This window comes from Crocuta crocuta, unplaced genomic scaffold (assembly GCF_008692635.1).
Source record: "Crocuta crocuta isolate KB4526 unplaced genomic scaffold, BGI_CrCroc_1.0 scaffold44, whole genome shotgun sequence".
NCBI lineage: Eukaryota > Metazoa > Chordata > Mammalia > Carnivora > Hyaenidae > Crocuta > Crocuta crocuta.
This window is the reverse complement of record NW_027530179.1, coordinates 5,307,119-5,323,228: the sequence shown is the minus strand read 5'-3', so window position 1 is coordinate 5,323,228 and position 16,110 is coordinate 5,307,119. Positions and strand designations below refer to the sequence as shown.

Here is a 16,110-nt window from a genome sequence, read left to right as displayed (position 1 = left end):
AGGCCACAGAGAGAGGCCCAAGCAGTCCTCGAGTGCTCCAGCTCCTGCTGTTTTAGCTCCAGCCACTGACTAACGACAGTTGCATGCATGAGGGACAAAGTCGGAACTGCCCTTCCTAAATCCCTGATCCACAGGAACCTGAGTGATAAAAGATTATCGTTGTCTTAAGCCAGTAAGTTTTGAGGTAATTTGTTATATGCAATGGTAAATAACTGGAACAAAGGGATGTCAAAATGTCAGAAGTATTCAGTGGGCCCTTCCTTCAGGGCTTAAGTTTCCCTTGTAAACAGTAGGCATTAACTCCGTGATCTCCAAGAGTGGTTCCAGCACTGATGTTTAGTGCTTATCTATAATGTTACCACACCCTCCAATGTCCATTTTTACCCCGCACCCCCACCCATTACTACTAGGTCATATGCCCCATTCTATTATTTCCAGAGAGAAGCAAACAGCCCTGGACACCAAGGGATGTCTATGGATCTGTTGGGGAAAGAAGTGGGTGGCTCTGGACCCAATTTGCTTGAGATATCTTGAAGTGGAGGTGTGGCGTATTGAAGGAAAATGAATGGGATTTGAAATCTGGTCACTGATGGACATCGAGTGTGTGACCTCTGAGAAAGTCTCATAATATTTTGGAGCCTCAGTTTCCTCATCTGTAAAATGGGGAGAATAATACCAGCCTTACTCTCTCTCAGGGTGGCTGTAAGGATAGAATAGTGAGTGTGAAAGTGCAGGTATGTGAACAGGTGGTGGGGGAGTGGGGCCTGGGGTGAGTGGTTGCTGAGGCTTTGCGGGTCCCTGGTCAAGTCAGTTTCCTGCCCTGGAGTAGGGAGGGGGTTGGCAACAAGAGCAACGATGGGAAGTTGAACTGGGCTGTTCTGAGCTGTGCTTGTCTCTTAGCAACTGTTTCTGATCCAGTATCTTTGAGAATCCATCCACAACTAGGGATGGAAGCCCCTTGATATAAAAGGCAGCATTTAGTCTCTGCAAAACTGCTTTTTTAAAATGTTTATTTATTTTTGAGAGAGAGAGAGAGAGAGAGAGAACTTGTGCAAGCGGGGGAGGGGCAGAGAGAGGGAGACAGGATTCAAAGTGGGCTCTCTGCTGTCAGAACAGAGAGTCTCATGCGGGGCTCAAACTCATGAACCATGAGATCATGACCTGAGCCAAATTCAGATATTTAACCAACTGAGCCACCCACATGCCAGGCGCCCCCCTCCCCCTTTTTTCCTGCAAAACTGCTTCTAACTCACGCTTCCTCCCTCATTTAACAATGACCCAGGAAAGAGCTTGTCTCACTGCTTGAATTTCCAAGAACCCCCAGGACCAGTCACCTGTTTCTGTCAGAGACCTCATTATTTTTTGGATAACTGAGGCTTAAAATCTTAAGGCCACGCCTAATTCCTCTCTTTCCAATTGCCCTGTTCCGGCTGCCAACCTAGTGTCATTGGGTCTTCCTCCTGTGGTCCTGGGTTCATTCTATCCGACTGCCTCAGGACTTATTAACACCTTCCTTACTACATGACAAGCATTTCCTACATGGTCTCTCAGGTCCAGGCCCTCCCCTTTCTCTGGTGCATCCATTCTGCCAGGCACATTGCGGATAAATGTTCTCACACCACCCTTGCTATCTCACTCCCTGGCTCAGAGCAGCCCCGGATGCCTCCTATTACCCTACAGGCTGTGCGATGTCCAGGCAAGTGTACCACAAGCTGCTTCAGATCTTAGCTCCATCATTCTTAGCTGAGTGACCTTCGGGAGACATCCAGCTTTTCTGAGCCCCAAGGTTCTTGCTGATAAATAGATGGGTATCCTCTGCACCAGGCACTGTTCTAAGCACTTTACATGCATGGACACATTTGAGCCTCACAACAGCGCTATGCTTAACCCATTTTATAGACAGGGACACTGAGGCACAGAGAACTTCAGTCATTTACTTATGTTCATACTGCTAGTTAAGTGATAGAGTCAAGACCCAGACAGCCTACTTCAGAGATCTTGTTCTTAAGCCCTGTCCTCATCTTGAGAGAAGTGACTGGCATGGGCTATGTGTTGGTGAGTGCCCTCTGGCTGATGCTAACTGAATCTTAGCTTTATTTTTGGCTTCGCAATACAATTTAGGGAGGACTTTGGCAGTGGATTATCATTTTGGGGTCCTCCTAAGCCTACCTTAAGAGTGGCCTCTGTTTTGGGTGGGGTGCCGATAGACATAGGAGGTTCATTTCTGGGTTTCATCCCAGACATGAACAGTGACTACTGCTCTAGAACACCCCATTCTCCCAAACCTGTGGGGTTCTCCACTTTCCTAGCATTTCTTTCCTGAGTACCTGCCAATAAATCCCTCTTCCAGGGCTCCCAGTCACATGGATTCATCTTCCGTGGCCTCTCTGCTGATCACCTGAGGAGTGGGTTCTCAAGTTACCCTCTTCTCTCCCTAGCCTCCTTTCCACACGAGTTTTGTGTATTACCAACACCAAATGGGGGTGCAGAGAGAAGAGAATGGTGCGCATGGGGAGGCAGCCATTCATTCACACATTCATCGACCCACTTACAAATATTTCTCCTCATCCCTCTCAGAGCCTGGCATGATGATAAGCAGTGTGGCCAGAGGTTAGGAGGGGACCCCAGAAGCTCAATACACGTGAGTTAAATAAGCAAATGAATTAATATTCATTTGCTTATTGAAAAAAGTGTTGGACCCTGCCTTCAAGAAGCTTACAGTCTAGTAGGGCAGGCACACCCACTTACTGCCATACACTTCAAATCAAGGGGGACCAGACACACCTGAGGGCTCTGGACCTCAGGGAGACCTGGGGGCGTGCAGGCCTGGGTCTAGTCCTCACCAACTAAGGGCCAATCACCCACCTGTTTGTTTCGTCCTACTCCCATCTCTCTGAGCCAGTCTCACCGGCCCAGAAAGTGGAGGCTGAAAGTGGGAGCTGAAATGGTGCAGAGAGGCAGTCAGGCATATCCAAATAGTCTACCCTCCATTGATACTTTCTGCCAGAGCAGGGACCTTTAGGTCCTAAAACCAATGTCGTCCCCACTGGTTGTTCCCTGTCCTCCACCCCCACCCCTACCTCACAGCACGAGTCGGAGCCAGCAGCTCAAGGGCTAAAATCCAAACCAGTCAGGGGCGCCTGGGTGGCTTAGTCGGTTAAGCGTCCGACTTTCGCTTAGGTCATGATCTCGCGGTTCGTGGGTTCGAGCCCCGCGTTGGGCTCTGTGCTGACTGCCAGCTCAGAGCCTGGAGCCTGTTTCAGTCTGTGACTCCTTCTCTCTCTGACCCTCCCCTGCTCATGCTGTCTCTCTCTCTCTCTCCTAGAAATAAATAAAACATAAAAAAAAGAAAATCCAAACCAGTCATTGTGTCCCACTTTTTGGCCATGTGTGACTGTGTGTGTGTGTGTGTGTGTGTGTGTGTGTGTGTGTGTGTGTGTGTGTTGGCAGGGTCTGCTATGTGCCTCAGGGGCTGGAATGCTATGTCGCAGGCCCTGGGATGCCATGCTTGGGGTACCAAGAGATACCTGCATACAAAAGGAAAGAAGCTGGGCAAGGTAGATACTGACTGTGCGCTCTGGGGTTACTTGAAAAATGGCAGAGGGGGGATACTCTGCCTGCTGGTGAACCCAGTGTGGAGTCCTGTAGCTAGTGTCCAAAATGTCAAGAGAGAGAACATGTAGGGGCACCTGGGTGGCTCAGTTAGTTAAGCATCCGACTTCAGCTCAGGTCATGACCCTGCGGTTCGTGAGTTTGAGCACCACCTTGGGCTCTCTACTGTCAGTGCACGGCCTGCTTCTGATCCTCTGTTTCCCTCCCCGACCTCGCAGTTTTCTCTCTCTCTCATGCTCTAAAAAAATAAGTAAACACTAAAAATTTTTTTAGAAATGTCAAGAGAAAGAACATGCCCATTTGGAACCATGTGAGTGTGCTGACACATGAGCACAGGCCTGGAAAGGCAGGAGGTTTATCCATATCCAGAGCTGTGGGTGTAAAGTATAACAGTACCCACTGTTCACACGCACACGCTTGTAAAGTCCTTGCTACCCTGGAACCACCCAATGCCCATGATGGGGTGAGAGAGGCATCAATAGCCCAGGCAGGTCATGTTCCAGCCCCTCCAGCAGCTGCTAAAAGAGATTTATTTGCTGCTTCTAGAACCTGAGCCTCCTCTCTTAAGCTTTCATGTATAAACAGTTGCTCAGTCTATGGGGTAGCACATGCATTCAAGGCCAAGTTTCAAGTGCTGATTCAACAAAGAGACCGAGGGGCTGCAGACCTGTCCAGCCCCTAATGGGTCAGAGTGAAGCAGGGCCTGACAAATGGGTCCTGACACTATCCAGAAGACAGAGATAAGCTGTTTCTTCTGTACTTTCTGAGATTCCCCAGGACTCAAAATTGAAGTCTGAGAGGGGAGGCACAGGATTTTATTTCAGGGTACCCAAAGTCTGAAAGGAGAGTCCCAAAGTCTGCCCCAGGGAATCCCTGACTTAGAGTTGGGAAAGGTAAGATTCCACTAGAAGCCAGAAAACAAGACTTGGTGTCATATAAAATGTATGGAATGTGTATGTATATATTTTTTAATTTTTTTAGGGTTTATTTATTTTTGAGAGAGAGAGAGAAACAGAGCATGAGCTGGGGAGGAGCAGAGGGAGAGGGAGACACAGAATCTGTAGCAGGCTCTGGGCCCTGAGCTGTCAGCACAGAGCCCGATGCAGGGCTTGAACCCACAAACTGTGAGATTATGACCCAAGCTGACATTGGACACTTAACCAACTGAGCCACCCAGGCACCCCAGGGTGTAGAAATATTCATTTGAATTTCTGCTTCCCTTATGTATTTTCCAAGAGTTAAGTGGCTTTAACAATATTAAAGAATTGAAGATCCACCACGTTTCAAGGTCTTTAAAATGATATTTCTTAGGCTCCCATCAAATTCAATACCCTGAGTTAGGAAAAGACAATTAACCTATAATAAAAGCTTATTCACCAGGGTGGCAGTGGTGGATTTCTATTAACAGAAGAATTAGGAAATGTGTATAACTTTTTTAAAAAGTTTATTTATTTTAAGAGAGTGTGTCAGAGGGGCAGAGAGAGGGAGAGAGAGAATCCCAAGCAATCTTCACACTGGTGGCCCAGAGCCTGACGCAGGGCTCAAACACACAACGGCCAGATCATGACCAGTGAGATTATGATGTGAGCTGAAACCAAGAGTCAGACGCTTAGTCAACTGAGCCACTCAAGCGCCTCGGGAAATGTGTCTAACTTAAATCTAGGGAAGCACACTAAGTTATCACCTCTTGAAGCTTTTAAATCATTCTCCAAAAAACCATGTAAATACGGTTCAGCATGTGCAATCAGGGTCCTAATTAAGAATACAGGCGTCAAACTACTAGTAGATAATGTCAACTGCAACCAAAACAGCTACATATGGCCTATGGCCCTTCTAGCTCTGATGACGAACAGTTCAAAAGACTCTGGGGCTGAGCCCTGGACAGTTTCAAGTCTTTCCCCAACAGTTTCCTCCACTACCTGGAGATCAAATTGCTGTCTTTGTCCAAGATGGCAGTCCTAGCCCAAGGCCCTCTGCACCTATGCAGTCTGTCAGGCCAACCCTGGGCTCCGCTCTAACACATCCCTTCCAGCTGGGAAATTAGGTCTACATAAAAGAAATCAGGAGAAAGAACTGTCTTGAATCTAGGTGGATCATGTGGTAGGAAATACTCGATCACGCTTGTACAGATGGGCTCCACAGCCCTGTGGACACCAAGGCACAGCCATATGAAAACTGCCATCAAAACATAGTGAACCTGACTCTTCTGTAAATCGCGTCTAGTTCGTAAAACCCTGAAAGCCTAGAAGGGGTCTGTAATCTTCACCCCCTTCCTCACAGGTCTCTTGTGTGATGGTGAACAATGACATAATTGTGGCTCAATGAGTATATAGGCATACATGTGTATTTTTACATCCATAGAGTGGGGAGTGATGAGGTAGACCAGCCTCATAGTAAAAAGAACTTAATCTTCCCTATCCTAAAAGCTTGACACTGTGGAGGACCGTGGCTCCCTTTCTTTTCAGAGGTATGCTCACGTTTATTGATAATTTTCCTGTTTACAAAATATAAACTTGGATTACTTTTCAAATTTTTATACCATAAGTTTGTTTACCTGAGAATTCATGGGCCTCCCTCCTGCTGTGGACCCCAACACAATTTTTGGAAAGGGGGAGCAGGGAATCTGAAAGTTGTACCTATTTAAAAAAGAAGACCAGCTTCCTCCGTTCTTCCTTTCAGACATATTTCTTTTAGTAAAACAGTAAAAGTCATATTTAAACAACAACAACAATAACATTGAGCTTGTGCTCTGGGAGTGCAATGAATGTCACATTTTCAAAGTACTGTATGGGCAATTTAAGGGGAAAACGTGGAGATATATAATGATTGGGAGTCCTTATTTTAAGCTCTGCAAGAACCAATATGATTGATTCATTTAGTGTAATTTTATTAATTTAACAATAATAAAAAGTTGTATGGGACTGAAAAGCATGGACAGAAGGGCAAATAAACATGATCAACCCTGAGAGCCTCTGCCAAGGTTTTATTTGTGTGTGTTGGTGGAGAACTGAGGGCTTGAGGCCAGCTCCATTAAGGGACAGACCCGGCTCCCACCCCTAGGCCCAGGGAAATGGGATACTTCTCCGTTCTGAAATGTTGATGAGCCGTGCAGGGGAGAAGGACAAGGGAGCAGATGGAATTCCTGGACAATTGTTCCAGCTGTCACCAGAGAGGACAGGCAGGAGGGAGCACTGGATAATTTACAGAGGAACAGATGCTAAGGCTTCTCCGGAACCATCTGGCCAAGAGAGGCCAGGGCTTGGGGTGGATGTTGTCTTTAGATCTGAGTAAACTTCGGCTTCCAGCCCACCCCATTCCGTCTACCTGAACTGTGGCTTTCCCAAGAGGGCTCTGCTCCCTGAGTACCCACCTCCAGAGTTCCACATGGCTCTCATCTCCCTCCCTCCTTTGCTGAGCCTGGCTTTTGTCTTTCCTACCATTCCTGATAGGGCCAAGTCTGGTCTTGGAGGTCTGTAACTTCCAACTATGCATTTCCCCATTTTGTAGTATTTTCAACCCCTCCTCCCCACCAGGACATTCCAAAATCCCTCTATCACTCCTCTCCATACCACGTATTCATTCAACAAATGTTTATTAAGCACATACTATGCCTTGCATTGTTTCAGACACTGAGGATACAACGATGAATGAGAAAAAGTCCTAGATCTCTGGAGTTTGCATTGTAGCAGGAAATGCTTAATAAACAAATATCAGATAATGAGTGCTGGGAAAGGAAACATTAAAGCAGGGTAAGGGTCAGTGACTGGGGATGCTGTTTTAGGTAGAGTGGCCAGGGAAGACTTCTCTAAGACATTGGCATTTGAGCAGAGATACTAATGGGAGTGAATATCTGGAGGAAGAACATTCCAGGCAGGGAACAGCAAACCTAAAAAGCCCTGAGTATGCTTAGTGCATTCGAGGATGCCATGCTATTTATTCATTAAGCATTTACTGTGTGCCAGGCACCTGCTAGGAAATATGAACGTAAAACTGGACACAGTTTTTGCCCTGAAGGAGCAGCAGCTTAGTGATGGATGCACCTTTTAAATAATTATCGCATAGGATAGCTACAATGAAGTTATGTGCAAGTGGCTAGGGATGCCCAGCAAAAGGAACACCAAATCCAGTCTTGGGGCTTGGGGAAGGCTTTCTGGAGGTTGTGACAATTTGAGCTGAGGGCTGTGAGAGTCACAAGACCTGACTAGAATAGGGGAGGAGAGGGCTTGGACCCTTTGAGGGCTTAACGGCCTGAAAACACAGGACAATTGGGACCCTGAAGTCTCTGGGAGAGGTGGAAAATTAGTCTGATGAAGGGGAAGAGGGTGGGTCACACCGACCTCCGCGCGTGGCAAACTGAGAAGCTGCTTTTATCCATCGGATGATGGAGAACCAGTGCTAATACTATTCCATCATAATTTTGTGTTTTCTCTCTCTTTTTTTTCCCCTTTAGTATCAGAATCTTTCCTGACCCTTCCCGCTATTGCCCTACCCTTGACACCTCCTTCCTTCTCCTCCCGCCCGGCCTCTAAACCTTACTCTGAGGAGATCCCCATCTTTCCTCATCACCTGGTGCCCTAATTCCCTATCCCGAAGCCACGCCCCTAGCCACACCCCTGATGACGCGCGGCGCCCTGTGCGTGGGGATTCCCGAGGCCGTGGCCACTACCCGGCCTGCCCCGCGGCAAGATGGCGGCTTGAAGGCAGCGGGCAGCGGCAGAAAGTTTGTTGTGGGGTTGGAGTAGTTGGGTCGGGAGGCTGGAGTTGGGGGGAATCGTAGGAACACTAGCGCGGAGTAGGGGCGGAGGAGGGACTAGCTCCGGGGTTAAGAAGAGGAAATGGAATGGGGGAAGGTAGGAGGCGGAAAGAAATAAAGAGGGAGACGGGCGGAGGGGAGGGGGCCTAGGATCCAGGGGCGGCCCTGGGGGAACGGTCTAGCGCAGGGGAACCAGAAGTAGGCGTGCAGGCCCTGAAGAAGCAGTCACGAATTGGAGGGGACTTTCTTAACCAAGAATTAAGAAAGAAGTCTGGAGCTTGTGGCCGAGGCCCGACTGTACCCGGCCGGTTGGAAAGAAGTCTTCCCCGTGAAGGAGGATAGTGGGGAAGGGGAGAAGAGAGACCTGGAAGATGCTGGGCAGGTTTGGTGAGGAGGGAACGAAAGCCAGTCAGATGACCCTTCTCCAGACTTAGATCAGCCTTTCCAGAGTTCCTATAGCATCTGCCCCAATTTCAGCTGAAGATTCAGGGGCCCCAGGGACTGGAAGAAATCACAGTGCCTGCTTGGAAAGAAGAAGAGATAGCGACTTGCCCCAGCTCAACCCCAGAGCGGGTAAGGTGGCCTCCAGTGACAGGCTGGCATGCTCCTTGCAAGCAGGATGCATGAGTTCAGAGTGATACTAAGAATCATTTAATCTGAAAAGGGCTTTCTTCTGTAGAGGTTACCCTTTGCCCGTAGTGTGTAAATTAGTGTTCTGTTTAGATTGTATGGTGATTTTTGAGAATTGGGTGAAGAATTGAGCCTTGTGTGCCTTCGCCTGTGCGAATGAACATGGTCAGGAGCCAAGAGATCAGGCAGAAAGTACTTTAATACATCCCTGTCACAAGCAGTTTCCTACATGCTCACTGTATGAAACTTTAAGTCTCCCATCACGTCTTCAGTTTGTCGTCCTACCTGAAGTAGAGATTTGTGGTGATGGATAGGGGGCAGGGGGAGTCATGAGAAAAAAAAATCTAATTATGTCCTGTCACCAACTCATGAATTCACTCTTGCTGCAAGTCTACTTTTCATCTTTTTGTAAGAAGGGCTCATTAGTGTTTCCTTTGGGAATGTGGATTTAGTGGGTAGGTGGGGTCAGTGGAGAAGGAAAATCGGGTTGGGATTAGGGAGAAGAAGCCCGCATCAGTTTATGGTAAGGGGTCAAATTGACTTGTATAAGGCTCTGAGAATATTTATTATATCAATCTCTGTCCCTGAGATCCCTGATATTTGAGAGCTGCTTTACAGAATGGATCAGTGTAGTGTTGGAAGGAAAGGATTGTAGAACTTTTCTGATAGTTTTCTTCTCTTCCCTTGTATTTTCCCTGTCAAACCACATAAAAAAAAATCAGTTTCACTAACCAAACTAAGCATGCTTAAGAGACGATGGATTTGGGGTTGGAGGAAAGGGAAGGGGTCTGGAGCCACCAAGTGCTGTGAATATGGTCCTCACTTCCTTCTGTGCCCTGTGGTTATGCACAAGCCAAGGCTGGGGACAGGTCTTACCGAAGCTTATTTCATGACTGCTATCTGCTGCATGATTGGATTGGGAGGTCTCATTTGATCNGTCAACTCAAATCACTGTCACTAGGTCAACTTTAATACCTTCAGGTATCTGAAGAACTGATGTTATTTAACTGTGACTCTAGAAGGTTGGGAACTTTCTCTAAGGATGATTTGTGGATGCCCCCTTGGAAACTGAGCAGCAAGGACAGTGTGGTGAGCATAAACATAGAGGTTAAGAGCACTGACTCTGGAGCCAGAATGCCAAGTTCAAATACTGGCTTTGCCATTTGTAGCTCTGTGACCTTTAGAAATTGCATAGCTCAGGGGCGCCCGGGTGGCTTAGTCGGTTAAGCGTCCGACTTTCACTCAGGTCATGATCTTGCGGTTCGTGGGTTCGAGCCCCGCGTCGGGCTCTGTGCTGACTGCCAGCTCGGAGCCTGGAGCCTGTTTCAGAGTCTGTGACTCTCTCTCTCTCTCTCTCTCTGACCCTCCCCTGCTCACGCTGTCTCTCTCTCTCTCTGCTAGAAATAAATAAAACATTAAAAAAAAAAATTGCATAGCTCACTATACCTTAGCTTTCTCAGCAATCAGATGGAGATGGTAAGAGTACCCATCTCATAAGGTGACAACCTTAATCTAAATACATTAATGTATTTAGAACAGCGACTGACACCCCGTACATATTTGTTGTTGTTCTGGTCAGATCTCAGTACTAACTTCTGCTTCATGATTGAACCTGGTGTCTCTGTGTGGAGGCCCCGTCCTGGTTTGGGCTGCTGTCTTGATGTTAGAGAAATGGGGCCTCGCTTTTGGATGTAGCGAGATCATCTTCATCAGACTATTTAAAGTGACGTTAAAATACCCATGGTTTCCTGTTTGAAGTTGTGAGGCTTTAGAATTATCTTTGCATTTGAGCGATAATAATAGCAGTGCTTACTGAGCACATTCTGTGTGTCTGGCACTGTTGGAAGTGCGTTAAATGTATTAACTAATTTGATTTTTATAACGACACTATGAAGAAAATACTTTCATTGTCCCCATTTTACAGATCAGCAAATAGAGGTGAAGAGTGGTTAATTTGTTTCAGGTCTCTCAGCTAGTAAGGGGCAGAGCTGGGATTTGACAGTCTGGCTTCAGCAATTGAGCTTTTTTGGGGAGTGGGGGTTGGTATGAAGTGAACTGTTTATTAAATATGCCCAGTGGCATTTTGTAGCTTTTGTTTGTCATGATTGTTAGACTGTAGTAAACTTTTTTTTAGTTATTTAAAAAATGTTGTAGATGCTGAGCTCATCACAGCTCTCTCCCCAGAGGTAAAAACCGCTGCAGGGGCTGTGGTGAGGGAGCCTTTGCCTTGTTAGCCAAATCTGGACTCTCTCTTCATGATTCAGCTTTGGTGACTGTCTTTTGGAAAACCTTGGGCCTGGGTTGGGTGAGCAGACTGACATGAGGATCCACTCTTAGCATACCTTAAAGGGGTGTGTGTGTATTCATGTAGACAAAAATAAAAGGCTCATTTCTGACTTTGATTACTGACATGAACAGTTGAAGTAACCATAGTGTTGAATTCATAGACAATCTGGATGTCATCTTTGTTTTAAAAATAGCAGGTAGCAAACTACAGAAAAAAAAAAAAAAGGCGGCACTTTAAATACCCACTCCCTTCCCTCCCTCCCCACAGCTTGAGGGGAAATGGAAAACAGATGTGCTTCTGCTGAAACTTGTGTAGTTCTGGAAGGTCCTGGCCAGGCTCCTCTCTTTCCTTTCAGCCAAGCTGGAGTCTGGTGTGTAGCCTTGGGGCAGAGGTGTGCCCAAAGCTTGATTGACTGGCTTTTCCTTTGCCCTGCACTTAAGACTCACTCTTCCCCTCCTTCTGAGTCATGTCCTGTCTATTTAACACGCCCTCAGGGCCCATCTTTTTCTTTAGTAAATGACTCTCCACCTTGCCACCAGACTCGGCACGCGCCTGAAGTCTGACCAGATTGGGGCTTTTTCTGGGAATTCTGACCCAGCCCCCAGATGACCTTTTTCTATTGTTATGGCACATCATATTTGGAGTTAGTATCTGTCAGTGTCTGTTCCCGTCCACCATCGCCTGAGGAGTCATATATCTCAGGAGAATGTACTTTATCTTGATTTGTGCTGCAGTCAGCATGCTGAAACGTGTAATCTCTATAGAGTACACCTTTGTGTTTTTGTTTTTGTTTTAAGGTTATTTATCTTGAGAGAGACAGCTCCAGTTGGGAAAGGGCAGAGAGGGGAAGAGAGAGAAAGAGAAAATCCCAAGCAGGCTCCATGCTGCCATCGCAAAGCCGGAGCCCGACATGCGGCTTGAATTTACGAGCGAGACCATGACCTGAGCAGAAACCAAGAGTCAGATGCTTACCTGACTGAGCCACCCAGGTGTCCCTACACCTTTGTGTTTTGTTAGAAGTCCTCAGACTTTCTGGATTCAGGTCTCATTTTTGCAAATGAATGAACTGCGGTGTGAAGGCTGATAAGATTTGGAGCCAGTTCTCTGCCTTTACTGTTCTGGTTTTGTCACTCTTAAAGTCACTTTCTTCTCTTAAGACCCCTTAATCATGTGTAATCTTTGCATCTAATCCCTTTACCTTATTCTCACCACCATGTTTTGAGTGCTGAGGATGTCTGGGTAAAACAGGTTTTTGTTTCTCACCTGGCTTCAGCCTCTTAACAGCTCTCTGAACCTGTTCTCTCTAGCTTCTGGGCCTTTGCACATGCTGGCCCTTCTGGGATGCATTCCCCCTCCACCCTTCACCTACCTCTTTGTCCTTTAGACAAATGTCACTTTGTATGGGGAGCCTCACTCCTTTCCTGCCTTTCTTCTGTGCTTGTGTTTTAACACTTAGGCTGCATTATGATTGTCTGTTTACTTGTCTGACTCTCACCAGGCTGTGAGTGTCCTGACCACAGAGACTAGGTCTTATTCATTATTGTATTCTACCATTTAGAATAGTGTGGGGCACTTAATAGGCGCTTTACAGTATGGTGGAGCACAGAGAATGAATGAAATGTGGCGGCCAGTCTTAGCTTCCAAGCTGCTGTGAGAATTATTTTCCAGTGAAAAACAATGTTCTGTTCCCTTAAAATGCCATGGTTTCTGCCTTGTCTAGGATAAAGTCCACACTCTACCTCAGCATGCAGGAAGGTTGTTTACACTCTGGCCCAGACTCCAGCTTCTGGCCTGGATGCTGTCACCTCCACTTCTGTCCTGTGCTTCATTGCTCCTAAATGTCCCACTGCTCCTGGGCCTGTTATGGCCATCGTTTACTTTATTCTTCTTTGCTTGTGCATTTCGCTCCCTCCATAATGCTCACTGTCTCCAAAACTCTGCTTATCCCCTAAGGCTGGCCCAGCGCCTGTGTAACCTCCAACGAGAAGACTTCCTGCTTTCCTTTCTTTCTCTTGGCCCCCACAGCACTTTGTGTGAGCAGCCTCAGTTCTGGCATATGCTATGTTGTGTAGTAATTTCTCTGTTTATTTGTTGGCCTCTGTCACCGAGCTGACCCTCTGTAGAGGAGGGTCCCTCCCTGATCATGGGATGAGGGAGAGGGGTGGGAAGCAGTCTGACTTCTGAGGAAGGCCTGGTTTAAATCTTGATTCTGGCACTTACCAGCTGTGTGACTTCGGCAAGTTGCTTGACTGATAGGATTCTTGGTATCGTCCCCTATAAAATGAGGGTGACATTATCTTTTTTGTAGGAGTATTGAGCATGTAGCCTAGGGCCTGTCATGTGAAGGATACTCAGTATTTGTTGAATAAATGAATGCCATTTTGGAAAACACAACGGATAAGCAAAGGCTTTGTTTTATTCAAGCTAGAATCAGCCTTTTGGTTTCTGCCAGGTAGCCAGGAGCATTTTGAGGTGGGAGTAAAATTGAGAGAGTCTCCGTTCCTGTGATGAAGCAATAATAAAAGGTGGGGTTGGGGACATCATCAATGAGTAGCCTGTGCAAAAACAGTTGGTGCTTCTCTCCATCTTTTGTGTTTGTAATTGTTCCTCTGATGGGTCACCTTTACAAGTGAATTGGTGGTGACCTTGGTGGATATAGGTGGGGGTGGGTAGGTGGTAGATTTGTAATGTAGTTAAGTCTGTGGATGACTGGATGGGCTGTTTAAGGAATTCATGTTCCCTGGTATTTTATGGATTGAAAAATATTGGATGAAGCTGGTAGAACACGTCTAGGTATTCAGGAAGCTAGACGTCTTGGCCCTAGTTTTCTTAGGGCTTTGATGATCTTGTTTCACAGAACAGGCTTAACTCAGATGCTCCCCAGAAACAGGACTGGTAGCTGGGAGTTCACTGTCCCTTCTTTTTGCCTTTTTGTTTTTAGTGTAGTTCATGGGGGTAGTTCTTAGGGCACCAGTTCCCAACAAACACCAAAGGAATGTGTTTCCAGAAGTCTAGACCTCTTCATTGTGTAATGCCAGGTGGTGCTCCAGTGTGAGTTTATAAGGGCAGCCGTCTTGGCTGGTCCTTGAACCCCTGCTGCAGCCAGGAGTCTCTCCTCCAGGCTCTCCAAGGCGTACACACTGTAATACAAGTGGCCGTTAACCTGTCTCTCCCCCACTTGGGGTAAGATCTTTCATCTCGGAAGCCTCTTAGGGGCCCTATGTAGTAGGTACTGAGCAGTCCTGGTTATTGTGTGACCCAAACCCTCCTTCGTTCTTGAAACAGAAAGCAGATAGGATCCATCTGGCAAAACCCTTTGAACTCTTAGGAAGGAAGGTTCTGCATAAACAAAAGTAATAGTATTAGCAATAGCATTACTAATTATTTTCCAAAGTTAAGTTAATGTAGTTAAACCATCTTCCAGGTGCTTGGCGTCAGCTTTCTCCCTTTTCAGCGTTATATTCTTTTTTTTAGCCTTGTTTTCTTCTAATAACACATCCAGCAGGAAAGGTTAAAAGCAGAGGTGAAGTAGCTCCAGTATATTTTCTTGCTAATCACTATTTTCTAAAGGCTGGCTGCCCGCATCCTCTTTGTTATAAGCTCCTATTCGTGCCCCATAACCTGCTTGCTTTTCTGGCTGTATTGCTCGTACTGTCCAGGTGTGCTCCACACTCACAGCCAGGGCCTACTACGACCTTGTTAATGCCTAGACCAATCAGAAGGATGAGACCTGTAGCTGAAAGTGGAGGGACAGGGCTTTCCGCGGGCTCACTCCTTGTCCCTCAGTGTGGGAGTGCACATTGCAGTGTGGCACCTCTCCGCTGATGGCATCTCGGCAGGGCTGGTAGGCCGCATCGTATGTTTGGCAGATTTGAGAGGAGATTGGGCGAGCCAGCAGGACTGGCTTGTGCTGTGTGCTTTTAGGCTTCAAAGAGGCTGAGTCTCCTGGACTGGCCATGAGTGGGAGAGTGGGACCTCTTCTTTGTTAGTTACTATCTCATAGGTGCCGGCTGTCTGCGAGGTAACATTTGGCATCTGTAAAGGACATCTCGCCTATTTGTGAAGAGCTTCTGTGTTTTCCCAGTGAACTGTGGGGGGAACTCCCTGAGGGCAGGGGCCACCTGGTGGGAAGCAGACTAGATGGTGCTAGCCTTGCGGTGCCCTTCGCTCAGCTGATGGTAGGATCAAACGCTGGGCTGGCAATTTTGGGTACTGAACCTCTTTTTACCCTCACAGGTGAGTGAGCCCATGGGGACTTCAGTCTCAGAAGCCTTTCCATCAGGGCAGAATTGTCATGGCTTTCCTCTGGCTCCCTAGAGGAGGGAGCTTTGCCCTGGGATTGGACACAGAGGGTTCTCTTCCAGTTCTGTCTGTGGTCTTGGGGAAGTCACTTGTCCTTTCCCTTCAGAATGGAAGAACGCCACTTGTTCTGTGGGCCTCACTAGGCCACAAGGATCAAAGGACGTGTGATGGAAAGGGAAGCGTTTTCGGGATGGTAAAAACACATGGCAGATGGAGGGGTTTGTCCTGTTTGTCTAGGAATTCTGTGTTTTCACCACAAGCATATGTCCTTGTAGAAAACACCAACCATATGGACAAATATACCAAAAAAGTAAAAGGACCCTCTCTTCCTTCTCCCAGGCTCCTGTCTAATCCCCTTTCCCAGAGACCAGGAGCTATCATGTATCCTTCTGATCATTTTTGTGTGCTTCTAGACATTCCTCATCTTGTATCTTTTGTAAAATAAACAAGACTCAATAGCGGTACATGCTGTTCTTCAGCTTGCTCTGCTCACCTAACAAGTTGGGGAGGAGGGTGCGCTCCCCCC

At 47.0% G+C, this 16,110-nt stretch overlaps 1 protein-coding gene across 10 annotated transcripts in view; it reads left to right on the top strand.

Moving 5' to 3' along the window:
- Nucleotides 1-8,274: 8,274 nt before the first annotated feature.
- TJAP1 (tight junction associated protein 1) overlaps nucleotides 8,275-16,110 on the top strand; it is a 24,083-nt gene continuing 16,247 nt past the window's right edge. For 8 of the 10 annotated variants that reach the window (XM_077764906.1, XM_077764909.1, XM_077764902.1 and 5 more), the window contains exons 1-2: nucleotides 8,275-8,332; nucleotides 8,843-8,938. The gene's annotated coding sequence lies outside the window, so the exon portion shown is untranslated. Of the gene's footprint in view, nucleotides 8,333-8,557; nucleotides 8,939-16,110 lie in introns of those variants that run through there. The other 2 variants (XM_077764905.1, XM_077764901.1) reach the window with 2 other exon arrangements.